Source organism: Desmodus rotundus, chromosome 1 (genome assembly GCF_022682495.2).
Source record: "Desmodus rotundus isolate HL8 chromosome 1, HLdesRot8A.1, whole genome shotgun sequence".
Taxonomy (NCBI): Eukaryota; Metazoa; Chordata; class Mammalia; order Chiroptera; family Phyllostomidae; genus Desmodus; species Desmodus rotundus.
In genome coordinates, this window is record NC_071387.1 from 80,333,674 (window position 1) to 80,359,728 (window position 26,055).

A 26,055-nucleotide genomic window follows, 5' to 3' on the forward strand; every position below is an offset into this window, starting at 1 on the left:
CAGTCTGCAAGAAATATAACATTTAATTAGTTAATTTATTTTTTGCTTTTGTGGTTTATTTACTATTAGAGCTTAATTTGAGAAATGTTTTTGGAAGAATACTTGAAATATGATTTGATACAATTCATATGTTTTTTGTATAGTCACAAAGTTGAGCAATCATTACCACTATCTAATTAGTAAACATTTTCATCACCCCAAAGAGAAACACCATACTTTTAGCTGTCACTCCATTCCTACAATCCTCAGTACCTGGCAGCTATTTGCTTATTGTGGACATTTTATGTAAATGAAATCATAGTATGTGGCCTTTTGTAACTGGCTTCTTTCACTTAACATATTGTTTTCCAAGTTTTTCCATATAGCAGCATGGATCAGTACTTCATTTCTTCTTATTTCTGAATAATATTCCATTGTATAGTCATCAATTTAAGCAGTCATCAATTCATGAACATTTGGATTGTTTGCACTCTTTGGATATTTAGAATAATGCTGCAACGAGCATTTGTGTACAAATTTTGAGTGGATGTATGTTTTCAGTTCTCTTGGCTATAGTCTAGGAGTGCAATTATTGAGTCACATGTTAACTCCGTTTAACATTTTGACTAACTGCCATACTCTTTTCCAAAGTGGCTGCACTATTTTACATACCCACCAATAGTGTATGAGGGCTTCAGTTTCTCCACATCCTTATCAACCTTTATTGTCTGTTTTTATTTTTATTATAATTATCCCAATAGTTGTGAAGTGGTATCTCATTATGGTTTTGACATTCCATTTCCTTGGTGACTAATGATGTTGAGCATCTTTTCTTGTGCTTATTGGTCATTTGTATATAAATGTCTATTCAAATCCTTTGCTTATTTAAGAAAATGGGGTATTTGCCTTTTTCCTGTCAAATTTTAAGAATTCTTTATATACCTTTGATACAATTACCTTATAAGTTATATGATTTGTATATATTTTCTTCCATTTTGTGCATTATCTTTTCACTTTATTAGTACTTCCTTTGCATTATAGCACAGAGGTTTTTATATTTTGTTGAAGTCTAATTTATCTTTTTAAACCAATGCTTATATTTTTGATGTAATAGCTAAAAAAATTGCCTAGTTTAAAGTCACAAAGATCAGCACCTATATTTTCTAAGAGTTTTGTACTTTCAGCTCATACAGTTAGTCGTTTGACCCATTTTGAATTAGTTTTTGTATGTGGTATGAGGTCGGTCCCAACTTCATTCTTTTGCATGTGGATATTTGGTTGCCCCAGCATCATTTGTTGAAAAACTATTCTTGACTCATTGAATCGTCTTAACACACTTGTCAAATATCAGTTGGTCATATATCTAATAGTTTATTTCTGGACTTTCAATTCTATTCCATTGATTTATTTGTCTATCTTCAAACCAAGATTGTACTATCATGATTACTATAGTTTTTTTTTCTCTCCTTGTTTTTTTGTATATTTTATTGATTTTTACAGTTATGCTATTACAGTTATCTCATTTTTTTCTCCCCATTATTCCCTTCCATGCTGCATCCCCCCATCCTTAGTGCATGTCTATGGGCCATTCATATAAGTTCTTTGGCTTCTCCACTTCCTATATTATTCTTAACTCCCCCCTGTCTATTTTGTGCCTACTAATTATGCTTTTTATTCCCTGTACTTTTCCCCCACTCCCCACTGATAACCCTTCATGTGATCTCCATTTCTGTGATTCTGTCCCTGTTCTAGTTGTTTGATTTTTTTTTTTTTTTGGTTTATGTTCAGTTGTTGCTGGTTGTGAGTTTGTTATCATTTTACTGTCCATATTTTTTTATCTTCTTTTTAAAGATAAGTCCCTTTAACATTTCATGTAATAAAGTCTTGGTGATGATGAACTCCTTGAAATTGACCTTATCTGGGAGCACTTTATCTGCCCTTCCATTCTAAGGGAGTGGGAAGGGTTATCAATGGGGAGTGGGGGAAAAGTACAGGGAATAAAAAGCATAATTAGTAGGCACAAAATAGACAGGGGGGAGTTAAGAATAATATAGGAAGTGGAGAAGCCAAAGAACTTATATGAATGGCCCATAGACATGAACTAAGGATGGGGGGATGCAGCATGGAAGGGAATAATGGGGGCTGGATAGAGCCATCTTGGATGTAGGTCCTTACCTTTCATGACTTCGAATACTTCTTTTGAGCCCCTCCTTGCCTGCAAAGTTTCTTTTGAGAAATAGCTGAGTCTTATGGGAACTCCTTTGTAGGTAACTGTCTCTTTTTATCTCACTACTTTTAAGATTTTCTCCTTATCTTAATCTTGGGTAATGTAATGATGATGTGCTTTGGTGTGTGCTTCCTTGGGTCCAACTTTTTTGGGATTCTCTGAGCTTCCTGAACTTCCTGGAAGTCTATTTCCTTTGCCAGATTGGGGAAGTTCTCCTTCATTATGTTTTCAAATAAGTTTCCATTTCTTGCTGTTCCTCTTTTCCTTCTGGCACCCCTATGATTTGGATGTTGGAATGTTTAAAGTTGTCCTGGAGGTTCCTAAGCCTCTCCTCACTTTTTTGAATTCTTGTTTCTTCATTCTGCTCTGGTTGAATGTTTATTTCTTCCTTCAGGTCCAAATCATTGATTTCAGTCTCTGTTCCCTTCCTGTCACTGTTGGTGCCCTGTACATTTTCCTCAATTTCACTTTTCATACCCTTCACTCTTTCCTCTCTTTTAAGACCTTACTCAACTATTTCTGTGAACATCGTGATTACCAGTGTTTTGAACTCTGTATCTGATAGGTTGGCTATCTCTTCATCACTTACTTGTACTTTTTCTGGAGCTTTGATTTGTTCTTTCATTTGAGCCATATTTCTTCATCTCAGCACACCTGTTACGTAGTGAGGGGTGGAGCCTTAAGTATTTGCCAGGGTGTGGCAACCCAGGTCACTGCATTGTGATGCTGTATGTGGGAGTGGGGTACAAGAGGGAGCAATGCTGCTTGCTTAGCTCTCTGCTGGCTTTCAGTTACTTCTGCTGCTACCCACAAGCAAATTAGGCTCTTCTGGTGCTGATTCCTAGGTGGATGGGTTTGTGTACATTCTAGGACCCTGTGGTTCTTTCCAGTGAACTCTCATGAGGCTGGTAGTTTCTCCTGATGCCTCAACCATCACAGGTTTTTTTCAGTCAGAGGATTTGATGCTTTATTTCCCCATGCTGGAACCCTGAGTTGTGTGGTCTGTCTCACTCCCCAGTTGTTCCTCCCAGTTTATCTGCATGTAAATGTGGGACTGTCCGCTCCACCTGTTGCCACCTCACCCAGTCCTCCAGCCACCACATTGCTGAGTCCTCTCCACCCTGGCTGCCCGTCTCTGCCCATCCTACCTGTCTGGATGAATGTTTCCCCTTTAATGCCTTGGTTGCTGGACTTCCATACAGTTCAGTTTTCTGGCAGTTCTGCTTATTTTTTGTTTTTAAATTTGTTATCCTTCTTTTGGATGTGTGAGGAGGGAAAGTATAACTACCTGTGCCTCCATTTTGGCCAGAAGTCATAAATAAAATCTTTTTTTTTTAAAAGAAAGAGATATATCCTTTTAGTTATTCATATATTCTTCAATTTATTTTTTCAATATCTTATAGTTTTCAGAGTACAGGTCTTCACATCCTCGGTTAAATTTACTGCTAGATATTTTATGCTTTGATATAATTGTAAATGGGATTGTTTTTTAATTTCTCCTAATTGTTTGTTATAGAATAATAATTATTATAGAAACAACAGATTTCTGTATATTGATACTGTATCCTGCAACTTTACTGAATTCATTTATTAGTTCTAATAGTTTTTGGTGGGGTCTTTAGTGTTTTCTACATATGGTGTCATGTTGGGAAGCTTCTTAATTCCCTACCTTTTTGGTGATGACTATGAACGTGCAACAGCTGCTGGAGGGCTGTTCCCCTAAGCCTTCTGATGATTTTGTAAACATATAACTCACAGTATTAAATTCCTTTCTGCTTAAAATGCCTAGGGCACTTCCATTTTCTGCTGCTGAACCCTGACTGATACATTTCACATTTCTAAGTGTGAAGCATAAATTTACAATAACTTATAGTAGGAAGGAACTCCATGAAGAGCTAATTTTTTTCTTCTCTCTGAATCCTAATGCAAATTATTTGCAACATAAACATTTTTTATGAGGTACTTTTATTTTGGTATGCACATTATGCCATCACCTGAACTTTCTGGAACTATAGGATATTGGAACATAAATATTGTCATAGCTCAAAACTCTGTGCATCAGAAAAAAGTGCCAGAGGTTTCATTCAATTTGAAATAGAGGCGCTTGCCAAAGAAACAAACAGTCTTGACTCAACTAGAGTTACTAGGGATCGGAAAACTTTAATTTTTCTTCTTAAATTCTATATGCAACATATCTAATGTTAAGTAATTTCTTACTTTGCCACCGTATAGCTTGCATTCATTCTTAAGACACATTTGGCCCAGAAGGTGGTCCATAAAAAGCCCATACACAGTTTCAAATTAATTATTTAGAGAAAAAATGTACTTCAAAATTCTAGCTTATTTTAATAATAATATAAATACCTGCTATATATTATGATTTTTTATGCTCCAGCTGCTATGCTGAATGTATTTTATCTCATGTGCATTATAGGCTTGTAAATTCTCATAGGTAGGCATTATTATGTGTATTTTAGAAATGATAAACTGATATTCAGTGAGATTAAGCATCTTGCTCCAGGTCATACAACTAGTAATTGCAAAGCTGTTATTTGCACCCAGATTCTTTTGACTCTGAAGCTTATAACCTCCACCCCCCACTTTTTTTCTCCCCATATAGACCCACCTGAGATACCAGGACATTTAGGAGTTCATGTAGTTCTAAGACATGCAAGATGTCTGCTGCAAATTCTAATGTAACTAAAGGATGATAAAGGGATTTTTTTTTAAATCTCATTTTCTTTCCTGGTGAAAATTTGGTCATGTAAAATTTTTATATGTCTTAATTCATAGAATTCTAGGAAAAGGAGCCAGTGATGGGTACTCACAAATAGATAAATTTTACTACCTGAGGGTTCTGTGCCATTACCTCTTGTCAAAGTTTGTACAAACATGACATTTGCTGGGTCTCACTCCTAGTGAGAAAAAGACTCACATAGAAAGGAGTGTATGGTGAATACATAACTGTCATCAGGAAAGCCCTTCCCCATCTTCACCCCTCCCAAAATAGCTGTGTGTACATCCCTGCAACATCCCACATTCTCAGTGCTGTGCTAAGAAGCACATCAAAGTCTCCCTTGTCTGTTCAAATGATATTTCCTGTTTGCTCAATGCTTACAACAAAGGGGACTGGAGGAGGCAAAATTCTGCTACCCACAGCAAAGGACTTTGTTCACCTGGACATTCAATTCTAGGCCTTGGCAACTGGTGCTGAAAGACTTGGGGCTGGGTTTAATTTTGAATGTTGCCCAATGCCCAACCTAAGCAGTTACCGGTTTGCGAACAAATGCTGGCCACCCTTCCCTGGGTACAAACGTCATGGAGGGGCCAGAGGTCCCAGGTTGTTCAGTGGTGGGGTCATCAGCTTTTCTCAGGAAGAACTGAGACCAAATGCTATTTCTTGGAGCACTGCCAAAGCAATGGGGCCTCCAGAAGATCTACATCAGGACTTTTGCCCTGAATCAAATACAATGCACCCCGCAGCCAGAAATCAGCTGATTCAGCTTTTGCTGACTCTTTGTACTGGACCTTCCTCCTATAATCTCTAAACTTGTTTTTAATAAATGTTTAACTTCTTGGTTAATTTCCTTGATTTCAGAGGGTAATTTTTCACAGCTCAGGTAAATGCTTGCTGAGCTGTTGGTGCACTCAAAATGGTAAACAATTCAGACAACTTTTTGTCTCCCTGACACTCTCCCTTATTCTGTGGGCTTGCATCATCGATGAAGTTTTTTCTTATATTCTTCCTGCCATCTGCATAATTGCCAGCATTTCATGAGGCTTGCTTCTCTTTCTTTGCCTCTGGGAAAAGAATTGTTTGTTCAACCATCACTAAACTGATATTTTTCTGGCTTCATATCTCTCATTTCTTGAAAAGTGGTATATAATTAACTCTGAAATTTTGATGGTTTTCATGCTACTGCCTTTTCTTTGGCAATTCACCTGCTTTCTACTTTCTTCCTCACCATCTGTTTATTACAGAGAGGGGGACTTCTTGCCCACATTCTTATTCCATTTGCCTTTTAAAAGGCTTTGTGGTTCTTTGGAAAAAGAATATATTACCTGCTGCCATAGAGCCTGAACTGCCTCCTTTGTCATTTTGCCTGAGCTCCCGAGGGCACATCCCCCAACCTCCGTACTTGGGTATTAGACTTGGAGGTGCCAGTGTAATCCTATAATGGAACCACATTTAAAAGCTAGATAGATTCCTCAGAGTACTGTTGCTCTAATATGTTTCCATTACCGGTATTTGTCAATATGTGCTTGAGACAGCAAAACTACAGGGAGGATTTTTGAAAATGGGAGAGAAGGGCCAGGATGACATGGATCTTGGCATATTTTTTTGCAGTGTTTTTTTCCTCTCTTGCCATACCTTAAACAGGTTTCCTTGTTTTCTTTTATTTTTTTGCTCTCCTAATTAGGTTGAGTTTTCTAGTAATAGCAAATGATTTAAACTAGAAGTCCTGTACTAAGATTTTGGACAATGGGCCCTTTATAGTAGGGGCTTCTTCTGCTAGGTGAGTGTTCTAGGAACCCATCTGTATCAGTGTTCCAGCTGGCATTGTTGTGAGAGGCTGCATTTGGCTTCAGTGAATTTTTGTTTTGAAGACTCTTTTGCCCATTTCATGATGGGTGATTAATGAGTTACCTGCCCACACTGCACTGAGTGTTCAGCAGTTTTTTACCAAAAAATGGTGTGACCCCCATACCCATCCTCCCCATTCACCCAATGTCACCCTGCATGGCTTTTTTTGTTGTTGAGGATGAAAAAAGTCCTCAAAGGGAAACATTTTGCTGATATGTAAGAGGTGAAACAAAAAACAGCAGAAGTGACTTCTGGCCAAGATGGAGGCATAGATAGACAGACTGTGCCTTCTTGCATAACCAAAAGACGGACAACAACAATTTAAAAACAAAAAACAACCAGAACTGACAGAAAATCGAACTGTATGGAAGTCCAGCAACAAAGGAGATAAAGAAAACATTCATCCAGACTGGTAGGAGGGGCAGAGATGGGCAGCCGGTCTGAGAGGAATTGAGGCAAGGTGGTAGCTGGCAGACCCAGCAGGGTGGCTGATTATGGAGTGGGGTGGGCAAAGCTGCAGCTGGCTGGCGAGGCAACAGCTGGTGGACCAGGTGACAGACCACACAACCCAGAGTTCCAGTGTGGGGAAATAAAGTCTCAAACCACTGATTGAAAACACCTGTGGGGGTTGAAGCAGCAGCAGGAGAAACTCCCAGCCTCACAGGAGAGTTAGTTGGAGAGACCCACAGGGTCCTAGAATGTACACAAACCCACCCACTCAGGAAGCAGCACCAGAAGGACCCAATTTGATTGTGGGTAACAGAGGGAGTGACTGAAAACTGGCAGAGAGTGGAGCAAGCGCCATTGCTCCGTATCAGACCCCTGCCCCACATACAGCGTCACAGTGCAGCCACAAGTGTTACCCTGCCCTGCTGATATCTAAGGCTCTGCCCCTTTATGTAACAGGTAGGCCAAGACAAAGAAAAAAATGGCCCAAATGAAAGAACAGATCCAAGTGCCAGAAAACAATACAACTAAGCAACGAAGAGATAGCCAACATATCAGATGCACAGTTCAAAACACTGGTAATCAGGATACTCACAGAATTGGTTGAATTTTGTCACAAATTAGATGAAAAAATGAAGGCTATGCTAAGAGAAACAAAGGAAAATGTACAGGGAACCAATAGTGATGCGAAGGCAACTGGAACTGAAATCAATCGTGTGGACCAGAAGGAAGAAAGAAACATCCAACCAGAAAAGAATGAAGAAACAAGAATTCAGAAAAATGAGGAGAGGCTTAGGAACCTCCAGAACATCTTGAAACATTCCAACATCTGAATTATAAGGGTACCAGAAGGAGAAGAGGAAGAGAAAAAAGTTGAAAACGTATTTGAACAAATCATGAAGGAGAACTTCCCTAATCTGGCAAAGGAAATAGGTTTCCAGGATGTCCAGGAAGCTCAGAGAGTCTCAAAGAAGCTGGACTCCAGGAGGAACACACCGAGGCATATCATAATTACATTAGCCAAGGTTAAAGATAAGGAGAGAATCTTAAAAGCAGCAAGAGAAAAGGACACAGTTACCTACAAAGGCATTCCCGTAAAACTGTCAGCTGATTTCTCAAAAGAGACCTTACAGGCAAGAAGGGGCTGGAAAGAAGTATTCCAAGTCATGAAAGGCAAGGACCTACATCCAAGATTGCTGTATCCAGCAAAGCTATCATTTAGAATGGAAGGGCAGATAAAGAGCTTCTCAGATAAGGTCAAGTTAAAGGAGTTCATCATCACCAAGCCCTTATTATAGGAAATGTTAAAGGGATTTACCTAAGAAAAAGAAGATAAAAAATATGAACAGTAAAAATGAGAACAAACTCACAGTTATTAACAACCACACCTAAAACCAAAACAAAAGCAAACTAAGCAAACAACTAGAACAGGAACAGAACCACAGAAATGGAGATCACATGGAGGGTTATCAACAGGGGAGTGGGAGGGGGAGAGAGGGGGAAAAGGTACAGAGAATAAATAGCATAAATGGTAGGTAGAAACTAGACAGGGGGAGGGTAAGAATAGTATAGGAAATGTAGAAGCCAAAGAATTTACAAGTATGACCCATGGACATGAACTATAAAGGGGGAATGAGGGGGGTGCAGGATGGAGTGGAGTGAAGGGGGGGAAATGGGACAACTGTAATAGCATAATCAATAAAATATATTTAAAAAAACAGCAGAAGCACTAAAAGGCATCAAAATCGACAAGTTCAAAAACAGTTTTGAGCAGTGGAAAAAAATGTCTTGATAGGTGTATTCCATCAAATGGAGAATATTTTGAAGGTGGCTGAAGTTTAACATGTAAGGATAAACCATTTTTTACAAACAAATTCCATTTTGGGGATATATATATATATATATATATATATATATATATATATATACACACATATCCTTTCACACGACTTTTCAGAGGCCTGATTTTCCATTTGAGGACCTTGTCTCAGGTGTCAGTAACTCCCCTGTGCTGGCGCAGTGCCATGCCACTGGGTGCTCCATCAACATTTCTGGACTGGACTGGAATGAAAGTGATGCATTTTATGGAAAAAGTCGAATAGTAGATTGGAATAGTCAGAGTGGAGATTAGGAAGACTAGATTCTGAGCATCCAAAGGCATCCAAGGTGTCTTTAGTTTCCTGTTTTTCCAGTTGTTGTTGTTGAATTTCTTTAGAACAACCTGAATCATTTTCAAGCCTCTCATCAGAGTGGTGGTGAGTATTCTCATCACACCAGGGGAGACAGGAAACTGGCCCTCAGGGCTGTGTAATTTAGATTTTCTGTCTCTGAGATGACTGAGGTGTAGACCTGCCTGTAAGTCTGCAAGTTGGACTAGACACTCTCTTGAGGCCTTCACCAACTCTGTGGTTTTATAATTCCAGGGTAAAATGGTAGAATGACTAGCTCACACCTGCTTTAAGACAAAACTCAGAAGAGAGTGGAGCTATGAAGGGCAGTTAACCTGGGTGACCTAAAATCGTACAATGCGACTTTCTTTCACAAATGGATAAAAATACCACTTGAGTATCATGATATATACCTCCTATCCAGGGCAAGTATCATGATATTTTAATAGCTCTGGAGATTATAATTTTGAAATGTAAATCAGACCTGTCTTCATTTATAATGTTCCAGTGCCTTCTCCTTGCCAGTTGGATAAAATCCAAACACTTCATCATGGTTCTATATCAGTGCTTCCCTCCTCACCACCTAGGACTCTGTTCATTCTGGTCTGCATTTCACTTGTCTTCAGTGGCCCTAGAGGATTCCCCAAAGCAGCTGCTCTCACCTAGGGAGTGTGCCTTGAAATCACCTGGCTTGATGTTTGAAAATACAATTTCTACCTGCCCTTCTCCTCCTCCACTATTTGGAATAAAACTTCTGTGGGGGTGGGACCCTGGGACAGCTGTAATATTTTAAAGCTTCCAAGAGATTCTGATACAACCTGACATTTGGGACCTACTACTTCCAGGGAAGCTTCTGAGCCCAGCTGCTATCTGGGCACCACATGGCTGGAACCATTTTCCCATCAATTGTCCAACACCTCGAAATCCAGGCCAAGAACAGAAGACACAGGTAGAGGGAGGACTCCCTCTCCCATCCACCCAGGTCCTACCATTTGACTTCCTGCTTCCTGTCTGGGGATTGCCTCTTTATCCAATAGTCAATCCCCGATACGGATTCATCTTCAAGAGAGACCTCCTCTCCACCCACAAGTGTGCCTGCACCTGACAGGCTGAGCAGGGCGACTGTGTCAGTACATGAAAAACACAGCCCAGTGTGCCCAGCTCCTGCAAGTTCTGAATACCTGACAGGTAGTCTAAATTTCTGATGTCTACTGCTGCTTTTCAAGTGTTATATATATATTTATACATTTATATGTTATATATATATTAAGCATCCCTATCTGCACAGCTCCCTGTGTGTCAAGTGCCCCTGGTTGCCCTTCTGACCTTGCTGGTTTTTACAATACTTGTGGAAGCCCCTTTCCACTCTCTGGCAGTTAAGCACCAACACCCAACCTCTCTTGTTTCAAGACCCTGTCATCCCCACAGAGACAAGTTCTGTGACTTCCTCTCCTACCCTCAGCCCTGCCCACAGGGGCAACCACACAGAACTTCCTCCTGATGCTGGTGTCCCCTCACCAGCCCGTGCCTGATGTGAAGAGTGTGTCCCCTAGTATTTCTCATGGAACATGATCCTCTGGGGGATCTCATGGTCTCACATCCATTCCAACTCACTTCCTTGACCTTTATTCTTTAGTGGAAATTCACAGAATGTGAAATTCACCATTTTAAAGTACACAACTCAGTGGCATTTACTACAGTGATGATGTTGTGCAACTACTACCTCCATCTAGTTCTAAAACATTTTTATCTCCCCGAGAGAAACCCTGAACAATTAGGCAGTCATACAACATCCCTTCCCCCTGCAGCCCCAGGCACCACCAACCTGATTGGTATCTCCATGGATTTACCACTTTTAGACCCATCACACTGAGTGCAGGAATTGCACTGGCCTGGCTTCTGCACTGCTTTTGCAGGAGACCACACTATGGCCATGCTCAGTTTACTGGAGTCAGCTCAAGGCTGACTTTTGTTAAAGGTGCACTGAGCCAATGAACTGTGGCTAGGTGTGGGCGGGGGGGAAGGTGGTGGCTGAAGGGGCAGACAGGGTCACAGGGCCTCCTAGGTAGGGGCTGTGGACTGTGTAATTTCCCTTGGAAGGATGCATAAGAAAGCACACCAATATGATATCTGTAGAACAACACTTGAAAATAATTTGTGACAGTTTGCTTGCTAGGGTGAGAACTGAGAAACCTAAGAGCCAAGCAGAGAAAAAAATATGAAAAAAGAAATACTGAGGAGAGAAAATTTACAACTTAATAATTTTCTGACTACCTGGAGTGGGTGGTCCACAAGAACTCTCTGTCACCAAAGCTTCTAGACTTTGTTATACATCAGAATCTCCTGTACAGTGGCTTAAAAATGCACCACAGCTTTCCCAGATTCTGATTCTCTGGGTTCTAGAGATGATGTGTTGGGAATCTATACTTCTAAAATATGGTCCTCTGATGATTATGATACACATAAGAATTTAAGAACAAACCTATAGAAATTTTCAATAAGAGGAGAATTAAAACAATAGAAATCAAGCCTCTTTCCTGGTCAGAAAATTCCTTCTCAGATGCCTGCCATCTGCCCTGGCTCTGGAGGGTAATTCTCACAAATGAGAAATTAGAATTCATTCCAAGTTTAATAATGATAATGGTAATAACAATCAATAAATGATATAATAAAAAGGCAATTTGATTCTAGGAATGGAAAGGGATATAGTCATTCAGGAGAAGAAAGGAATCCCAATTCTAATTAGGAATTTTCAAAGACAGTTTTGGGACTTCCAAGCCAAAAAAGAGTAACAGAACTGGGTTTACCTCTCAGCTGAAACATCTGGAAAAAATTGGACAAAATATCAAGGTTGCAGGATATGAGATCAATATAAAATCTCAGATTTTCTCTATATACCAGCCATGAACCATCAAAAGTTGCAATGTAAAAAAAATATTATTTACTTATAGCATCAAAAAATTATGAAATGTTGAGGAGTAAATCTGACAAAAGATGAATAAGACAGGTACATTTGAAAAATGCAAAACAATGCCCTGGCCAGTGTGGCTCAGTTGGTTGAAGCATTGTCCTGTAGCCAAAGGGCTGCTGGTTTGATTCCCAGATGGAGCACATTCCTGGGTTGCAGTTTCGATCCCTGGACTGGGTGATTGGTGTTTTTCTCTCACTTTGATGTTTCTCCCTCTCTAAAAGCAATGAAAAAAATATCCTTGGGGAAGGAAGGGAAGAAGGAAGAAAGGAAGGAAGGAAACATTGCTGAGAGAAATTAAAGAATACCTAAATCAATTGAGAGTTATGCTGTATTCATGGGCCAAAATATCAATCAAAATTCTTGCAGAATTTTGTAGGAATTGATAAGCTGACTCTAGAATTCATATGGAAATGCAAGAAACTAGCACAGCCCAAACAACTTTAAAAAGAACAAAACGGGAGGACTAACACTACCTGATTTCAAGGATTATTTTAAAGCTACAATGATCAAGATATGATATTGGTGTAAGGTAAACAAATAAATCAATGTAACTGAATGGGTACTCCAGAAATAAGGTGCATACATACATGGACAACTGATTTTTGAGAAAGGTACAAAAGCAATTCAGTGGAGAGATGTAGGGGGGCTCTGCAAGCAGAGCTCCGCCCCCCCAACTGTCGACCATGGATGAGAATAAGTCTACCAAGACATGATCTGCTTGGGGAGGAAAGGTGGCCGATCTCTCAAAGGAGAAGGGCCAAGAGCCTTTTTTTCAATGGGCTTTTATTGGGTTCAATTTGCACAGGAATACAGGTAAAGCTCATCAATCATTGTCAGGCAGTAAGGATCAAACAATAGATAATATACAAAGAACTATGAGGGCTTATTCTGAGTCAGGGTCAGAATAGCTAAAGAGCCATAAAAGAGCCATAAAACTGGGAAACAAACTCATTTCATGCTTGGACCCTTATCAGAAAATTGAGGACATTCTCAGCAAAGCAGGTTTCACAGGATTTTATGCATTCTTTCTTAGGCCTGATTGCCCAGGGGAACCCCCTGTTCCTGCCCAGGGCTGCACCACCCTCTGGCATTATTTCAGGCTTAAGGCAGGCAGGGGAAGTAAGGCAGCCAAGAGATTAGGAGACTTCTTACAGACTGAATGAGGACTCAGGCTATGTCAAAGCCCAGGGATGAGGGTCCATTACCCCCTTTTTCTATAGCCCCCCAAGTCCTTCCCTGAGGGCCCCTTCATGACCGTGTCTGTCTTATGTTGTCCCTCCTTTGTGGAATCTTACCCATCATTGGCTAACCAGTCATCCCCCTAGGGCCAAGCAGAGTGAAGTAAAAGGGGGCAGAGGTGGTGCCCCTGCCAAGAAGATAAGCTTTGTCTCCTTAGTGGCTTGTGGTCCCAAGGTCTCTTATTCAGCCTTAGCCATGGAGAGGTTACAACTTCTGAAACCAGGCAGGGCAGTTCCCAACAGAGAAATGAAGGTGCTGGACAATTTCCATGCACAAAAAAATTGAACTTCAATCTGTACCTTGCACCATATATAAAAATTAACTCAAAATATATCATAGACCAAAATGTAAATCTAAAACTGTAAACTTCTATAAGAAAACATAAGAGGAAATCTTGTGAATTTGGGCTAGGCAGAGATGTTTTGTAGAGATTCCAAAACACAATCTATTTTAAAATATTGATCAATAGGTCTTCATCAAAATTAAGAACTTCAGCTCTTCAAAAGACACTGTTAAAGGAATAAAAAGACAAACCACAGTTTTGGAAAAATATTTACAAATCATATACTTAATAAAAGACTGGTACGCATAATATGTAAATAACTTTCAAAACTCAGTAAGACATCATTCAACCCAATTTTAAAAAAGATGAACAGAAAGTTCACCAATGAAGATATATGGTGGCAAACAATCATGTAAAAAGATGCTCAACATCATTGTCATTATGGAAATCCAAGTTAAAAAAATCACAATGAGATACCACTATACACCTAATAGAACTTTAATAGAAAATTAAAATGACTAATCATACTAAGTTCTGGCAAAGATGTAGAGCAACTGGAACTTTCATATACTACTGAGGGGACATAAAATGGTACAATGGCTTTGATAAACAGTCTGGTGGTTTCTGAAAAAGTTAACCATACATTTACCATATAATCTAGCCATTCCGCTCCTAGATATTTTCCCAACAGAAATGAAAGCATATGGACATATAGCCTGTAGCAGCCCAAAGTAGCAACAACATTATTATACTGTGTGAAAGAGCAAAACAAGACTACATACTGTCTGATTCTATTTATATGAAATCCTAGAATATACAAAGTAATTAATAGTGACAAAAAGACCAGACCAATAGTTGCCTGAGTTTGTGTGGGGTGGGAGAGAGAGAGATCATAAAGGGGCATGAAGAAGTTTGGAAAGACAATGGATATGTTGATTATTTTGATTTTGAGGGTATGTCCACAAGTGTGTGTGTATGTATGTATGTGTATATATGTCAAAACTTATCAAATTGCATATTTTAAATGTGTGCAGTTTATTGTCTGTTAATTATACCTTAATATAAAGTTGTTTTTTAAAAAGGAAGTTCTTGTTAGGATTCCTAAGTTCCTATGACTCTTCCACAGGAGCTGAGAGAATTGGTCTAAAGCAGAATATGGTAACAGAGTAGACTGGGTCACTTGGCCAGCTGCACATACCACTGAGCATCTCCCAGGATTCAATCACCTTTAGCACCTGCTGAAGGGAGAAAAAACTACAAAAGATGGTTCTGGCAGTGTCTGGATCATAATTAAAGCTGCAAATAACCCAAAATGAATTAAGTCACTCTGGCTAATGTATCACTCTTAATATCATCAATTGGATTCTGAACGAGAGCCTCAGCCTGCCTCAGAGGCAAAATTGTCCAAATGAAGTTAATTTAAATTGCTAAGTAATTGCAAACTGGGGGACTTTATTTCAGAAACAATTGCTACATTTCTTTGATTACTTGCTCAACTGGATTATTAGCTCACTATCTTTACCACTATTGGACTTTTTATATGGTTCCCCGTGAAGCATATAAATAAAGTATTTTACAAGACAGACTAGAGCAGAGGGTGCACCAAACCAGCTTGGCCTAGAACAGTTGATTATTTTAACTTTCTGAGTGTTTGTAGAATCTTAAAGGATATTTCATGAACAAATGAAGAGCCTGTGCCACTCATTTAAATAATTAACAACTTACTACACCTTGTGTTTGGAGACATCAAATTTTATTTAGCACCAGGATCTAGGTTATGAATTTTGAGGTCATCCTATTAAAACAATCTTTTTATTGTTAAACAGTCTTGACCTTCAATATCAGCCGTTGAACCTGGGCAGACTCCTGGAGCAGAAAAGGTGGGGGAGGGGTCGGTGAGAAAAAACCCTGCATTCTAGACTGTTTCTCATCAGCTGTATGATTTGGGCATGTTGTTGGGCCTCTCTGAACCACGACAGACAGATTCTGTGGGCAAAGTATGACCTTTGCAAGAAGAATCTACCTGCTGCTACTGTGCTCAGCTACATATTCTCAGGCAAATTACTGAACTGCTTTGGGTTTCACTCCCCTCCTCTTGAGTTTCTGGTGGCTCCAGACTTTTGTTGGTTACCTTTTAGAGTTGCTATGAAGAGTGAATGCAGTCAACTATGTGAAACATTTTATACTTGCTAAAGCTATTATTTTTCTCATCTGTAAAATGAAGGAATTCAATCAGGGGATTTGAATAGTCCCTGTATTAGTTTCCTGTACCTGCCATAATTAGGTACCGCAAATTGGGTGACTTGAAACAACAGAAATTTATTCTTTCACATTTCTGGAGGCCAAATCTGAGATCAAGGTGTTGACAAGGCTGTGCTTCCTTCGAAGGCTCTAGGGGAGCATCCTTATTTGCCTCTTCCAGCTCTTGGTAGCTCCAGGAGTTCCTCATTTGTTGGCTGCACCTTCTCCTCAGTGTGACTCAAATCTCTCTCTGCCTTTCTCTTATAGGCCCACCTGGGTAATCCTGGAGGAGCTCGTCTCAATATCCTTAATTACATCTGCTAAGACCCTTTTTCCAAATAAGGCCACATTCAGAGGTTCTGGGTGGAAATATCTTTTGGAAGCAGACACCTTTAAACCTACTACAATCCCCTTTTAGCATAATTATCCTAATATTTTATTCTGGATATCAACATTTGGTCTAAACTTAAATGAGCTTGACTTGTATATTGAGTGGTATGAAAGCTGTGACCAAATATGACATTCTCATATTGTCTGAAAATACATATTTTTCTTTTTTTTCCTTTTTTAAATATATTTATTGATTATGCTATTACAGTTGTCCCATTTCCACCCCCCACTCCACTCCATCCTGCCCACCCCCTCCCTCCCACACTCCCCCACTATAGTTCACGTCCATGGGTCATACATATAAGTTCTTTGGCTTCTACATTTCCTACACTATTTTTACCCTCCCCTTGTCTATTTTCCACCTATCATCTATGCTATTTATTCTCTGTACCTTTCCCCCCCTATCCCCCTCCCACTCCCCTATTGACAACCCTCCATGTGATCTCCATCTCTATGGTTCTGTTCCTGTTCTAGTTGTTTGCCTAGTTTGCTCTTGTTTTTGTTTTAGGTGTGGTCGTTAATAACTGTGAGTTTGCTGTCATTTTTACTGTTCTTATTTTTTATCTTCTTTTTCTTAGGTAACTCCCTTTAACATTTCATATAATAAGGACTTGGTGATGATGAACTCCTTTACCTTGACCTTATCTGAGAAGCACTTTATCTTCCCTTCCATTCTAAATGATAGCTTTGCTGGATACAGTAATCTTGGATGTAGGTCCTTGCTTTTAATCTTGGGGAATGTAATTATGATGTGCCTTGGTGTGTTCCTCCTTGGGTCCAGCTTCTTTGGGACTCTCTGAGCTTCCTGGACTTCCCAGAAGTCTATTTCCTTTGCCAGATGAGGGAAGTTCTCCTTCATGATTTGTTCAAATAAGTTTTCAATTTTTTGTTCTTCCTCTTCTCCTTCTGGCACCCCTATAATTCGGATGTTGGAATGTTTCAAGATGTCCTGGAGGTTCCTAAGCCTCTCCTCATTTTTCTGAATTCTTGTTTCTTCATTCTTTTCTGGTTGGATGTTTCTTTCTTCCTTCTGGTCCACACCCTTGATTTGAGTCCCAGTTTCCTTCGCATCACTATTGGTTCCCTGTACATTTTCCTCTGTTTCTCTTAGCATAGGCTTCATTTTTTCATCTGGTTTTTGAACAGATTCAACCAATTCTGTGAGCATCTTGATAACCAGTGTTTTGAACTGTGCATCCGATAGGTTGGCTATCTCTTCCTCGCTTAGTTGTATTTTTTCTGGAGCTTTGAAGTGTTCTGTCATTTGGGCCATTTTTTTTTTTTTGTTGTTTTGGCCCGTCTGTTACTTAAAGGGGCGGAGCCTTAAGTGTTGACTGGGCGGGTAACGCTGGTAGCTGTACTGTGATGCTGTACGTGGGGGAGGGGCTGAGAGGGAGCAATGGCGCCTGCCTCACTCTCCTCCAGATTTCAAGCTTTCACTCCGACACCCACAATCAAACTGGGCCCCTCTGGTGCTGGTTCCCGAGTGGGTGGGCCTGTGCACACTCTAGGCCCCTGTGGGTCTCTCCAACGACCTCTTCCGTGATGCTGGGAGTCTCTCCTGCTGCCGCCCGAATCCACACGGGCGTTTTCAATCAGGGGTTTGAGGCTTTATTTCCCCCAGCTGGAGCCCTGGGTTACGTGGTCTGCTTCGCTCCTCCCCGTTTGTCTGGTTTATCTATGCACGAATGTGGGGCCATGGGGTGCTACCCACTGCTCTGCCTGCCCCGCTCTCTGCCACTCTGAGTCCGGCCCTCTTGGTTTATCTGTGCACGAATGTGGGGTCGCAGGGTCTGCTAGTGCTCGGACTGCCTGCGCCGTTCATCCCACACTCTGCCAGTCTCAGTCCCGCCACGGCCATGCGAGTCCTCTCCACCCCGTGCCCGTCTCCGCCCCTCCTACCAGTCTGGATGAATGTTTCTTTTTTATTTCCTTGGTGTCGGACCCCCTTGCCGTTGGATTCTCTGTCAGTTCTGGTTGTGCGAGGAAGCGCAGTGTGTCTACCTACACCGCCATCTTGGTTCTCCCAAAATACATATTTTTCAATACTTCTACATAAAAATGTACTCAATAATTTGCTATGGTGGGAGTAGGTGCATATATAGGACAAAACCTTATCAATGACAAGCTCATGCCATCAAGACATAAAATAAAATTTTGAAGCAGTATGTGGTACCATAAAAACAACAATAACAAAAATTTGGCTAACAAGGAGTTGGATTTAATTAAGACAGTCGGAGGAGTGACTGTCACCACTGAGCCAAGTTTATCAGAATTGGTGCCCTTGGGTTAGTGACCTTGGATTTCTCCTTCAAATGGCAGATGTCTGCCAGTCTAAAAAGCTACAGTTGAGGGTAGAAAGGGAAAGAGAAAGATGTTAGAATGTTCCTCATAGACAACAGTGGCTCATTATACTTCCTTTGCAGATAGTCATTAAAATTATGCAACTATGGAGATATCCCCATGTTCTCTGATCCTAATTTTAAAGATTGAGCCACTGAGGAGGTCTAAGGATATGTCATCAGAGCCACAGCTACCAGATTTAAATCTGCATGAGGTGGACCATAGGTGAGCTTGTCTATTCCCAGAAAATCTGTTGTAAAGTATAGAACTGGGTCAACAGCATGAGTCATCAAGGCAGCCAGATTTCATATAACCTGCAGCCTGTGGACTACTGAAGTCAGGTTAGACTCTCCCTCCTCTTACTCTAGATCCTCCAAGGCACAGATAAGGGGAAGTTGCTGGGTTGGTGACCTCCTCATATGTCCTCTCTGTACTTCCTGTGTCCCTTGGGCCACTCCATAGTTTCAGAACATTTACTCATCAGTAGTTAGCTGATGAGTAAATTTCTACTCATTCAGGATGAAACCTAATTTCTCCGATGTCTGTTCCAATAAGGTGGTACATGCACAGTCAGTCTGCATTCTCTGAGAGCAATGGAGGTGGCAGCCTGGACCTGGGAGAGCATACCTCTGACTCTGAGGGTTGTGCTCATGGGACTTGTGTTCAGTGTCTTTAGTTTGCACCTCTACCTCCATTCTCCATTCTTCTCCAACTGCTGTAAGCCACGCAGGCTGGCATTAAGGGTTCCTTTGCTCTCTGCCTTCTAGTTGGGTGAGGCCAATGCAGAGCCTCAGAGAGAGATGGAGGAAAGTAAGGTCAGGGCATTTTACTTATGTCACTTCAGGGTCACCATGGGCAGGCCACATGCTTCTCAGCCCAAGATCTTAGGTCCTGACTGGCAGCCACTTCCACCCTGTCCTCTGTGTGTGGGTTCTGGTAACCTTCAGGCCTAAGGATAATAATGAAGTCCACCCAGCTTCTAATCATTGTGGGGTATTGGATCCTCTCCTGTATCTTACTTTCCCCCTGCCTACAGCCTGGCTAATGTCCCTTTACTCAATTCTCCTGAAACCTTCCTACATTGAATGTGCCATCTATTTCCCATAGAGACCTTGCCTAATGAAGCTCCTTCATTTATAAAAATTAAAAAATAATGCCCATCTATGGTGTCTTCAGGATTAAACAGGATGATGCATAAAAAGCACTTATCATAATAATGAACACATAGTTATGTGCTCTGTAAATGATAGCTCAAGATCTATTTCTGAATGAAGCAGATATTATGCATCAATTGAAATGAATTCAATTTGGTCCTACCAATATTTATTGGTTCTCCACTAGGTGAAGTTATGAAACCAGCCATTTCCCGGGTTACAAAGATGCATTAGCAAACCCATCTCCTTCAGAGAACTCACAACCAGCAGCTTCATTTGTCTCTTTCCTGCCCCCCACATTCAGTCATCATTTGATAAATATTCATTGAGTGCCTACATTGTTCTGGATCCCATGTTAATAATACTTGGGGATAAAACAGCAAAATAGAGACACCTCTGATTATAGAGAGTGAACAGTCTAGTGGTTGGAGAGAGGCATCAATCATAATTACGTAAGTGGGTCTCTTTTTCAAACTGATATAAAGGTTCTGAAGGGAGACAGCTTGTTTCTGTAATGTACAAAACCTGGCCTGACCCAGGTCAGAGTATGCTTTGCTAATGACATGATATTCGCTATGATAAAAATATGAGTAAGACTGAGCCAAGCAAAGAGTAGATATACCCAGGGAAAAAAAGCCACGTGTAAAGACCCTGTGGAGGGAGGGGGATACCATTGATATGGACTAGAAAGAGGGAAGGTGGGACTGGTGGTAGAAAATGGGAGAGATGACACTGGAGAGGTGGGGAGGGGCCAGATGGCCCAGGCTCTACAGGCCAGGGTCAACATTTTGCTATTTATTTAAAGCAAACATAGGAAAAACAAATCTCTTGGGGTATTTTGAACATAGGGGTTTCATGATCATTTCATGATTTGAGAACATCACTTTGGCTGCAACAAAGATAAGACAGATATGAGAAGACCAGTTAGGAGGCTTTTACCATAGTCTAGGTGAAAGGTGATATAGCTTGGGCTAGAGTGGTACCAGAGGAACTGAAGAAAACTGGACCGATCCAAAAAAACATTAAGAAGTCAAAATGAAAAAGAAAGTTGGTGGTCGGCTACACACAGGGGATGAGGGAAGGAGATATCAAAGAAGCATTCCAGGTTTGATTGGTCATGGCATCACCCAAGAGATGAAATATTGGAGAAGGATTTGGTTTGGTGTGGAGAGGATGGGAAGACCGTAAGTATAGTCTTGAGTTTGGCATGCCTTTTGGTACATTTAGATGAAGAAGACAAGAAGCAACTGGAACTGCCAACACCAAATGTTGGCAAGGATGTGAAGCAGCAGGAACCCTCGCATGTTGCTGGTGGGAATGCAAAATGGTACAGACCCTCTGGAAGGCAGTTTGGTGGTTTATTACAAAACTAAACACAGTCTTACCATACAATCCATCAATTTCCCACCTTGGTATTTACTCAAGGGAGCTGAAAACTTACATCCACACAAAACCTGCAGAAGGATGTTTATAGCAGCTTCTAAAACTTGGAGGCAACAGAGATGTCTTTCAGTAAGTGAATGGTTAAATAAGCTGTGGTAATTCCAGACAATGGAATATTATTCAGCATTAAAAAGAATTATCAAGCCATGAAAAGACATAGAGGAAACTTGATACACATGAGTATTACTAAGTAAAGGAAGCCAATCTGAACATGCTACATTTGTGTAGGATTCCAACTATGTGGCATGCTGGAAAAGACAAAACTATGGTGACAGTAAAAGATCAGTAGTTGCCAGGGGTGGAGTAGGGGGAAGGATAGGCAGAGCACAGACAATTTTTAAAGCTGTGGGAATATTTTATATGATATTATAATGATGAATGTATGTCATTATATGCTTGATCTAAACTCATAGAATATACAACACCAAGAGTGAACCCTAATGTAATCTATGGACTTCGAGTGATGATACATCAATATAGTTCATCCTTGGCAATAAATGTACCAGCCTGGTGTGTGATGGCAATAATGGGATAGGCTGTGCATGTGTGGGGCAGAGGGTATATAAGAAATCTCTGTATCTTCCTTTCAATTTTTTGCTAATCTAAAACTGCTCAAAATGTCTTTAAAAAATGAAGCAATTGAATATAGGGGTCTGGAGCTCCAGTGGGTGATCTGAGATGGAGATTGGAGTTTTGTAGCCACTAAAAACAAATACTAATTAGAGCTTTTGATTGACCTCGGGAAACTACCTGCTGACAGGGTCCTTAAAGAACTGCAGAATGGTACAAGGCAAAGCAGGAGGGTGTGTGACAAAGAAACCACAAGAGTGTTGTAAGAGAAAGGGAGGAGTTGACTGTCTAATTTTCCTGAGAAGTCAAGAGGAGAAATGAAAAATATCTGTTAAGTTTAGCAATATAGAAATCATCAGTGACCCTGGCAAGAGTTCTTTTAACGGGCAAATGGAGGTCAAAGCTAACTTGCAGTACGGTGAGGAAATGGAAGGAGTTTTTATACTCCTTGACCCTTTTTCCATTTTCTCAAGAGATTCAACTATGAAATGGTAGCTGGAAAGGTAAGGGAAAGGAGTATAATTTTCCCTTAGCCAAGGGAAAATTATTGTTTTTCTTTTTCTAAGATGTGAGGAATTTGGACATATTTAACTGGTAACAAAACAGATCCATTTGAGAGGAGGTAGTTGAATATGCTAGGAGATAGGTAAACCATGGGGCAGGTTTGCTGAGAAGGCAAGTGGGTTGGCTCCAAAGCTTAGATGCAGGATTGCTGTTAGGAGGAGGGAAACAGGATCAGATGGGGGCAGGCGTAGTGATATTTCTAGCTAAGGCAAGAGAAGTTGAAGAGCTCTTACCTGAAGCTTTAATCAGTGAAGTTGGATGTGGGGGATTTGATAATAGGTGAGTTGATTGGAGAAAAGTCCAGCAAAGTTTAGGGCAAAGTAGGGCTTTATGAATTGATGTTGAGCCCCATGTATCCAGTTGGTGTGACTTGCCTACAGTGTCATTGAAATGAAGGCTTGTGGGATCTATGCTGGAAAAAACTGAGTATTGGGTTAGGAAAAAGTAAAGTATGACTAGCCACCTTGAGCTCATCTCCATATTTCCTCTTTGAACACTTCCACAATTATCTGGGGGAGAAATGATTCTACCTTCCTCCTGGCTCCTAAGGCATCCATGTATGGATCATCAGTCATCTGACACAATAGTTATCAATATTTGTATTTATGACACTCAACAAATATTTATTGAACCTACTATGTGCTGACAAAAAATAAAACCATCAGAATCATACTGCAATACAATAATAAGAATAATAGTAATAATAATAGTAACAAGCTGGGTTTATTTACTTGCCAGGCAAGGGAAAATACTAATGAAGAAATTCATTGATATGTTTTCTTGGAGGAGACAACTCAGGGATTTTGTTTTAAGAATGACAAAAAATAGGTTTCACAGTGACTACGCTAATTAAGGTTTGACAACATGCACACTTCATAGGGTGGTTCAGAAAAAGTCTCATTGTTCATTGGTCAGAAAAAAGCCATCAGTGACTTCCAGTGTGGGTCTAGCATCCTGTGTCACTTCAGCTGGTTAGAACCAGTTGAGGTGAAGAAGCATTCAGTTTTGCTATCTCTTCAGCAAGTGCTGTTCTAAGTGAAAGCATTTTCCTTTCACAGTGCAATGTGATGCTCTATGCTTTGGGGAAGCAAGGCCACTTCCTGTCCCCTTGGAGCTGGTAGCCATGTGTGGAGGACAGAAAAGTAATTGGACAGGAACAGAGATGTGTAATAAGTAGATGATAGAGAAGGTCCACAGGTAGTGCGGGTTCACAGAAGGGTAGCTAACGCAGCCCAGAAATCTGGCCTCAGAGAGGAAACCTGCCTGGTGACCAGGAATTAGTCAGTACAAGTGAGCTTGGAGAGAGGGGTGAACTGTCTCTGGGGAGGGAGCAGCAGGTGGCTCAGCCTTGAGGCAAGAGAGCATTTGTCCTCATGCATGACCTGGACTTGGGGATTCTGGAAGCCAGGCAGGCTAAGAGTAGGGACTCAGAGTCAGCTGGTCTGAGTTAGACCCTTGTTCTGTTGCTTATTAGCCGTGTGACCTTGGGAGAGCTACTTTTCTAAACACAGTTTCCTTATTTGTCAAAAGGGAATCATAGCTGCACTCCTTTCTAAGGGTGAGTGAGATCAAATGAGATAATTTGTTTAAAAGTGAGATGCTAGGTGTGTAATAAGCACTCAACAAACATCAGCTGTCATTATCACTCAGAATCAAGGAATGTAAGAGAAGTAAAGAATTTTGTAAAAACATTTAGCTCCACCTCCTTATTTTACAAGTGAGGAAGCTGGACCCAAAGAGATTGACATTCCTAAAATGAGCTGGTTTCTAGTAGAGCTGGTTCTAGAATCTGGGTGTTCTCTTTCTTTGTCTCAGTGATGATAAAGAAACAACATATTTAGTGCCTGGATTTAAGTCCCCACTCTTCTACTTATGACTATATGGTGTTAGGCATAAGAATAAGTCTATCTAAGTTTCAGGTTCTCTTGCAACAAAACCCTCAGTAGGTTGTTGGGGCCTATTGAACACATGAGTACCCAAGTCATTATAATCCCCCTTATACACTGAAGCTCTGATGTAATCAAGACCCAGGTAGAAAAAGAAGCCTCAGCCCTGATTCCTTTCTTCTAAGTAGGTATTGAAATACATGATAGGCAGCGAGGACACATGCAAGAAACCCAGCCTATGGGAGCTTCATTATGCCCACTTTCGGACCTTTTCTCTCATTTGTTGAAATGATGGAGGCATCATATGATGATAGTGAAATGGTCAAGATTTCCTTATACATCCTTCAGGGCAGTGACTGTGGAGAGTTTGTCTGAGTTATCAGGTACACATTCATCATCACAGAGTGAGCTGTGGGAGGAAAAGGCAAACAAAAGTGCAGGGGGCTGTTTTGAACCAAGCAGGGCAGCATGTGAACGGGAGCAGGGGGAGTTTCAGCTGAGATGTGGGGTTTGGTGACACAAGGTGGTGGTCTTACATCTCCTGCCCAAGAGTTGAGTTATTTTATCCCCAAATGGGGGGCCATGAGAGATTTTGTACTGAGAAAGTGACAAGATCTGATTGCCTTCAAGAGAAGCATTAAGGGTAGAGATAGAAAAGGAGAGGACCAAAAGTGGCAAGAAGAGAGGAGATGGGACACCTGTTTCAGAAGCAGAACAAAGGTGGCCTGATTGGATGTGGGGACCAGGCATGCAGCAGGGACACAACTGCTCTGAGATTTGGGGTCTATATGATCAGACAGGTGGTATTGTCATCTTGACCAAATACTGTCCTCAGAGTTCTGGATTTATTCCACATGGTGTCTGAAGTGTAGGGGCCTCTGGGTAGATCATTGCCTATATATTCAATTCATTATAATTCTCCTTACACATTCAAGACCCTAGTAGAAAAAGAACCCCTGCCCAGAGCCCCTCCTTTTCACCATCTCAGCTTCCACTGGCCTTTGCCAAATCCCACCCATGTTGTCACGGGGGCCCCATGCTTGGTATTGCTTCCTCCATTTCCTCTCTCCTTCAGTCTACCCTCAATATTCTCTCTAGGAAAACTAGAATCCTGTAACATGACATTTGTCAAAAATATGATGGCCCTCTGCCTCTGTGGTGCTTCTCAAACTTCTGGTGAAGAAACAGTTTTTAAAAAACCTTTCCAATGCATCATGGGCCATTGTTTTGTAAAATACAATAAAAATGAATTTCTAGAAAAATGAAATGAAGAAGACATAAATACAGGTCCCAATTTTTTATTATTAGATTCTATATATGTATATATATTTTACTTAGTCAAGTTGCTATAACTTTTTACTCTTGATTTCTGTGTTTATTGTGGACAGGTAACAAATACTGCAGACCATACCCTACCTGGAGTAGCAATGGTCTATAGAACAACATCCACACTCCTTACTCTCAAGTTCAATCCTCCTGTAGTCTCCAGGCTTACTGACTATTCTTCTCACATTGAAACTCTCCATGTTGTCAACCTGTGGTTTACTCACTGTCCCTTAAACTCA

The 26,055-nt window shown here is 40.7% G+C and overlaps 1 pseudogene; it reads right to left on the reverse strand.

Annotated features, from left to right (window-relative positions):
- Window positions 1–26,055, reverse strand: part of LOC112302769 (large ribosomal subunit protein uL10-like) — a 58,569-nt pseudogene that overhangs the window by 26,479 nt on the left and 6,035 nt on the right.